Below are 7,144 nucleotides of genomic sequence, written 5' to 3' on the forward strand. Positions count from 1 at the left end.
ATAGACCCCATAGACCTCCATAGACCTCCATAGACCCCATAGACCTCCATAGACCTCCATAGACCCCATAGGACCCCATAGACCCCATAGACCTCATAGACCTCCATAGACCTCCATAGACCTCATAGACCTCATAGACCCCATAGACCTCCATAGACCTCCATAGACCCCATAGACCCCATAGACCCCATAGACCCCATAGACCCCATAGACCCCATAGACCTCCATAGACCTCCATAGACCTCATAGACCTCATAGACCCCATAGACCTCCATAGACCTCCATAGACCCCATAGACCCCATAGACCTCCATAGACCCCATAGACCTCCATAGACCTCCATAGACCTCATAGACCTCATAGACCCCATAGACCTCCATAGACCTCCATAGACCCCATAGACCCCATAGACCTCCATAGACCTCCATAGACCTCCATAGACCCCATAGACCCCATAGACCCCATAGACCCCATAGACCCCATAGACCCCATAGACCTCCATAGACCCCATAGACCCCATAGACCTCATAGACCTCCATAGACCTCATAGACCTCCATAGACCCCATAGACCCCATAGACCCCATAGACCCCATAGACCTCCATAGACCTCCATAGACCTCCATAGACCCCATAGACCCCATAGACCTCATAGACCTCATAGACCTCCATAGACCCCATAGACCTCATAGACCTCCATAGACCTCCATAGACCTCCATAGACCCCATAGACCCCATAGACCTCCATAGACCTCATAGACCACCATAGACCCCATAGACCTCCATAGACCTCCATAGACCTCCATAGACCTCCATAGACCTCCATAGACCTCCATAGACCTCCATAGACCCCATAGACCTCCATAGACCTCATAGACCTCCATAGACCTCCATAGACCCCATAGACCCCATAGACCTCCATAGACCTCATAGACCTCCATAGACCTCCATAGACCCCATAGACCCCATAGACCTCATAGACCACCATAGACCCCATAGACCTCCATAGACCCCATAGACCCCATAGACCTCATAGACCACCATAGACCCCATAGACCTCATAGACCTCCATAGACCTCCATAGACCTCCATAGACCCCATAGACCCCATAGACCTCCATAGACCTCATAGACCACCATAGACCCCATAGACCTCCATAGACCTCCATAGACCTCCATAGACCTCCATAGACCTCCATAGACCTACATAGACCTCCATAGACCCCATAGACCCCATAGACCTCATAGACCACCATAGACCCCATAGACCTCCATAGACCCCATAGACCCCATAGACCTCATAGACCACCATAGACCCATAGACCTACATAGACCTCCATAGACCTCCATAGACCCCATAGACCCCATAGACCCCATGGACCCCATAGACCCCATAGACCTCCATAGACCTCCATAGACCTCATAGACCCCATAGACCCCATAGACCTCATAGACCTCCATAGACCCATAGACCCCATAGACCTCCATAGACCTCCATAGACCTCATAGACCTCATAGACCCCATAGACCCCATAGACCTCCATAGACCTCATAGACCTCATAGACCCCATAGACCCCATAGACCTCCATAGACCCCATAGACCTCATAGACCTCATAGACCTCCATAGACCCCATAGACCCCATAGACCTCCATAGACCTCATAGACCTCATAGACCTCCATAGACCTCCATAGACCCCATAGACCTCATAGACCTCATAGACCCCATAGACCCCATAGACCTCCATAGACCCCATAGACCTCATAGACCCCATAGACCCCATAGACCTCCATAGACCCCATAGACCCCATAGACCCCATAGACCTCCATAGACCCCATAGACCCCATAGACCTCATAGACCTCCATAGACCTCATAGACCTCCATAGACCCCATAGACCCCATAGACCTCCATAGACCTCCATAGACCCCATAGACCTCCATAGACCCCATAGACCTCCATAGACCTCCATAGACCCCATAGACCTCCATAGACCTCCATAGACCCCATAGACCTCCATAGACCTCCATAGACCCCATAGACCTCCATAGACCCCATAGACCTCATAGACCTCCATAGACCTCCATAGACCTCATAGACCTCCATAGACCCCATAGACCCCATAGACCTCCATAGACCTCCATAGACCCCATAGACCTCCATAGACCTCCATAGACCCCATAGACCTCCATAGACCTCCATAGACCCCATAGACCCCATAGACCTCCATAGACCTCCATAGACCCCATAGACCTCCATAGACCTCCATAGACCCCATAGACCCCATAGACCTCCATAGACCCCCATACACCTCCATAGACCTCCATAGACCCCATAGACCCCATAGACCTCCATAGACCCCATAGACCCCATAGACCTCCATAGACCTCCATAGACCCCATAGACCTCCATAGACCTCCATAGACCCCATAGACCCCATAGACCCCATAGACCTCATAGACCTCCATAGACCTCCATAGACCTCATAGACCTCATAGACCCCATAGACCTCCATAGACCTCCATAGACCCCATAGACCCCATAGACCCCATAGACCCCATAGACCCCATAGACCCCATAGACCTCCATAGACCTCCATAGACCTCATAGACCTCATAGACCCCATAGACCTCCATAGACCTCCATAGACCCCATAGACCCCATAGACCTCCATAGACCCCATAGACCTCCATAGACCTCCATAGACCTCATAGACCTCATAGACCCCATAGACCTCCATAGACCTCCATAGACCCCATAGACCCCATAGACCTCCATAGACCTCCATAGACCTCCATAGACCCCATAGACCCCATAGACCCCATAGACCCCATAGACCCCATAGACCCCATAGACCTCCATAGACCCCATAGACCCCATAGACCTCATAGACCTCCATAGACCTCATAGACCTCCATAGACCTCCATAGACCTCATAGACCTCCATAGACCCCATAGACCCCATAGACCCCATAGACCCCATAGACCTCCATAGACCTCATAGACCTCCATAGACCTCCATAGACCCCATAGACCCCATAGACCTCCATAGACCCCATAGACCCCATAGACCTCCATAGACCTCCATAGACCCCATAGACCTCCATAGACCTCCATAGACCTCCATAGACCTCCATAGACCTCCATAGACCTCCATAGACCTCCATAGACCCCATAGACCCCATAGACCTCCATAGACCCCATAGACCCCATAGACCTCCATAGACCCCATAGACCTCATAGACCTCCATAGACCTCCATAGACCTCCATAGACCTCCATAGACCCCATAGACCTCCATAGACCTCCATAGACCCCATAGACCCCATAGACCTCCATAGACCCCATAGACCCCATAGACCTCCATAGACCCCATAGACCTCCATAGACCTCCATAGACCCCATAGACCTCCATAGACCTCCATAGACCCCATAGACCTCATAGACCCCATAGACCTCCATAGACCCCATAGACCCCATAGACCTCATAGACCTCCATAGACCTCCATAGACCCCATAGACCTCCATAGACCCCATAGACCCCATAGACCCCATAGACCTCCATAGACCTCCATAGACCCCATAGACCTCCATAGACCCCATAGACCCCATAGACCTCCATAGACCTCCATAGACCCCCATAGACCTCATAGACCTCATAGACCTACATAGACCCCATAGACCCCATAGACCTCCATAGACCCCATAGACCCCATAGACCTCCATAGACCCCATAGACCTCCATAGACCTCCATAGACCCCATAGACCTCCATAGACCTCCATAGACCTCATAGACCTCATAGACCTCATAGACCCCATAGACCCCATAGACCTCCATAGACCTCCATAGACCTCCATAGACCTCCATAGACCTCATAGACCTCCATAGACCTCCATAGACCTCCATAGACCCCATAGACCCCATTGACCCTCCATAGACCTCCATAGACCTCCATAGACCTCCATAGACCTCCATAGACCCCATAGACCCCATAGACCCCATTGACCTCCATAGACCCCATAGACCTCCATAGACCCCATAGACCTCCATAGACCTCCATAGACCCCATAGACCTCCATAGACCTCATAGACCTCATAGACCTCCATAGACCCCATAGACCTCCATAAACCCCGTAGGCCTCCATAGACCCCATAGACCCCATAGACCCCATAGACCTCCATAGACCCATTAGACCCCATAGACCTCCATAGACCTCATAGACCTCCATAGACCCCATAGACCCCATAGACCTCTATAGACCCCATAGACCCCATAGACCCCATAGACCTCCATAGACCTCCATAGACCTCATAGACCTCCATAGACCTCCATAGACCTCCATAGACCCCATAGACCCCATAGACCCCATAGACCTCCATAGACCCCATAGACCCCATAGACCTCCATAGACCTCCTTAGACCTCCATAGACCCCATAGACCCCATAGACCTCCATAGACCTCATAGACCCCATAGACCCCATAGACCTCATAGACCCCATAGACCCCATAGACCTCCATAGACCCCATAGACCCCATAGACCCCATAGACCCTCCATAGACCCCATAGACCCCATAGACCTCCATAGACCTCCATAGACCTCCATAGACCTCCATAGACCTCCATAGACCTCATAGACCTCCATAGACCCCATAGACCTCCATAGACCCCATAGACCTCCATAGACCTCATAGACCCCATAGACCTCCATAGACCTCCATAGACCTCCATAGACCTCCATAGACCTCCATAGACCCCATAGACCCCATAGACCTCCATAGACCCCATAGACCCCATAGACCTCCATAGACCCCATAGACCCCATAGACCTCCATAGACCCCATAGACCTCATAGACCTCATAGACCCCATAGACCTCCATAGACCTCCTTAGACCTCCATAGACCCCATAGACCTCCATAGACCCCATAGACCTCATAGACCCCATAGACCTCCATAGACCCCATTGACCTCCATAGACCCCATAGACCTCCATAGACCTCCATAGACCTCCATAGACCTCCATAGACCCCATAGACCCCATAGACCTCCATAGACCTCCATAGACCCCATAGACCTCATAGACCCCATAGACCTCCATAGACCCCATAGACCCCATAGACCTCATAGACCTCCATAGACCTCCATAGACCCCGTAGACCTCCATAGACCCCATAGACCTCCATAGACCCCATAGACCTCATAGACCTCATAGACCTACATAGACCCCATAGACCCCATAGACCTCCATAGACCCCATAGACCCCATAGACCCCATAGACCTCCATAGACCTCCATAGACCTCCATAGACCTCATAGACCTCCATAGACCTCCATAGACCCCATAGACCCCATAGACCCCATTGACCTCCATAGACCCCATAGACCTCCATAGACCCCATAGACCTCCATAGACCTCCATAGACCCCATAGACCTCCATAGACCTCATAGACCTCATAGACCTCCATAGACCCCATAGACCTCCATAGACCCCATAGGCCTCCATAGACCCCATAGACCCCATAGACCCCATAGACCTCCATAGACCCCATAGACCCCATAGACCTCCATAGACCTCATAGACCTCCATAGACCCCATAGACCCCATAGACCTCTATAGACCCCATAGACCCCATAGACCTCCATAGACCTCATAGACCTCCATAGACCTCCATAGACCTCCATAGACCCCATAGACCCCATAGACCCCATAGACCTCCATAGACCTCATAGACCTCATAGACCTCCATAGACCTCCATAGACCTCCATAGACCCCATAGACCCCATAGACCGCATAGACCTCCATAGACCCCATAGACCCCATAGACCTCCATAGACCCCATAGACCTCCATAGACCCCATAGACCTCATAGACCCCATAGACCTCCATAGACCTCCTTAGACCTCCATAGACCCCATAGACCTCCATAGACCCCATAGACCTCATAGACCCCATAGACCTCCATAGACCCCATTGACCTCCATAGACCCCATAGACCTCCATAGACCTCCATAGACCTCCATAGACCTCCATAGACCCCATAGACCCCATAGACCTCCATAGACCTCCATAGACCTCCATAGACCCCATAGACCTCCATAGACCTCCATAGACCTCCATAGACCTCCATAGACCTCCATAGACCCCATAGACCCCATAGACCTCCATAGACCTCATAGACCTCCATAGACCTCCATAGACCCCATAGACCCCATAGACCCCATTGACCTCCATAGACCCCATAGACCTCCATAGACCCCATAGACCTCCATAGACCTCCATAGACCCCATAGACCCCATAGACCTCCATAGACCTCATAGACCCCGCAGACCCCATAGACCCCATAGACCTCCATAGACCTCATAGACCCCATAGACCTCCATAGACCCCATAGACCCCATAGACCCCATAGACCCCATAGACCTCCATAGACCTCCATAGACCTCATAGACCTCCATAGACCCCGCAGACCCCATAGACCCCATAGACCTCCATAGACCCCATAGACCTCCATAGACCTCCATAGACCTCATAGACCCCATAGACCCCATAGACCTCCATAGACCTCCATAGACCCCATAGACCTCCATAGACCCCGCAGACCCCATAGACCCCATAGACCTCATAGACCCCATAGACCCCATAGACCTCCATAGACCTCATAGACCTCATAGACCCCATAGACCTCCATAGACCCCATAGACCTCCATAGACCCCATAGACCCCATAGACCTCCATAGACCTCCATAGACCTCCATAGACCCCATAGACCCCATAGACCCCATAGACCTCCATAGACCTCCATAGACCCCATAGACCTCCATAGACCTCCATAAACCTCCATAGACCCCATAGACCCCATAGACCTCCATAGACCCCATAGACCTCCATAGACCTCCATAGACCTCCATAGACCCCATGGACCTCCATAGACCCCATAGACCTCCATAGACCTCCATAAACCTCCATAGACCCCATAGACCCCATAGACCTCCATAGACCCCATAGACCTCCATAGACCTCCATAGACCTCCATAGACCCCATAGACCTCCATAGACCTCATAGACCCCATAGACCCCATAGACCTCATAGACCCCATAGACCCCATAGACCTCCATAGACCCCATAGACCCCATAGACCC

The 7,144-nt window shown here is 51.7% G+C and overlaps 2 long non-coding RNA genes across 2 annotated transcripts; both read right to left on the reverse strand.

The window, feature by feature from the left end:
* Positions 1-160: 160 nt before the first annotated feature.
* On the reverse strand, positions 161-2,832 carry LOC125687801 (uncharacterized). Its single transcript, XR_007374412.1, has 3 exons — positions 2,742-2,832; positions 778-856; positions 161-251 (listed from the first exon to the last, which is right to left on the reverse strand). It is a non-coding gene; the product is annotated as an uncharacterized LOC125687801 (long non-coding RNA).
* Positions 2,833-3,491: 659 nt separating this feature from the next.
* LOC125687802 (uncharacterized) lies at positions 3,492-5,106 on the reverse strand. The gene is made up of 3 exons (XR_007374413.1): positions 5,018-5,106; positions 4,316-4,372; positions 3,492-3,622 (listed from the first exon to the last, which is right to left on the reverse strand). It is a non-coding gene; the product is annotated as an uncharacterized LOC125687802 (long non-coding RNA).
* Positions 5,107-7,144: the final 2,038 nt, after the last annotated feature.

Source organism: Lagopus muta, unplaced genomic scaffold (genome assembly GCF_023343835.1).
Source record: "Lagopus muta isolate bLagMut1 unplaced genomic scaffold, bLagMut1 primary scaffold_222_ctg1, whole genome shotgun sequence".
NCBI lineage: Eukaryota > Metazoa > Chordata > Aves > Galliformes > Phasianidae > Lagopus > Lagopus muta.